This window comes from Saccopteryx bilineata, chromosome 1 (assembly GCF_036850765.1).
Source record: "Saccopteryx bilineata isolate mSacBil1 chromosome 1, mSacBil1_pri_phased_curated, whole genome shotgun sequence".
NCBI lineage: Eukaryota > Metazoa > Chordata > Mammalia > Chiroptera > Emballonuridae > Saccopteryx > Saccopteryx bilineata.
Genome location: NC_089490.1, coordinates 155,420,545 through 155,421,233, shown reverse-complemented (window position 1 = coordinate 155,421,233; position 689 = coordinate 155,420,545).

The window sequence follows — 689 nt, the reverse complement described above, 5'->3', positions numbered from 1 at the left end:
CCATATGCAAATGAAGGGGCTTCCCAAGAATATCAACGGGGTAGTAGTGTTGGTTTAAGGGGTTTAAAGCGACGTTTGGTATACAGTAGGCACTTCATTAAGTTTTTTTTGCTGCCTGTAATATAGCAGGCACTGCACTAATGTCTGGTTTACAGTGGTCTGTAATGCTTTTGCTCTTTCTGGTATATAGCAGGCATTACATTAATGCTTGGTTCATTCCTGGTTGGACATATCTGGCCCATACCTGGTATATGGAAAGTGCTAAATTAATGCCTGGTGTGTGCCTGGTAGGTAACAGGCAATGCATTAATGGCCTCCAACCCCCACCCCCAGGCCCAGTATACAAGAGGCGTTCCATTAATGCCTCTTGATGAGTGGAAGGTTCTTCTCGGTTAGGCAATGCCAGGGCGCTTCACGAGAGACCGTGAAGGCTAGGACCCCTATGGCCTGCGTAATAGCATTGGCGGACTCCGTCCCTCCAGCTCTCCAACAGAGCGGGGCCGAACCAGGCCGAGTTGAGCCGAGGGCAACCGAACCCGCCAGCGGAGTCCGCCACATTCCCATAATCCCGGGCGGCCCCGCCTGGCTCCGGCTAAGCGTCCCCCTTCCCATGTTGGCGCAACCAAACTCGAGGGCGCGCCCGCCTCGCCCCGCCCCACAGGCCCACCCCGGCCTGTATCCCTGAGCCC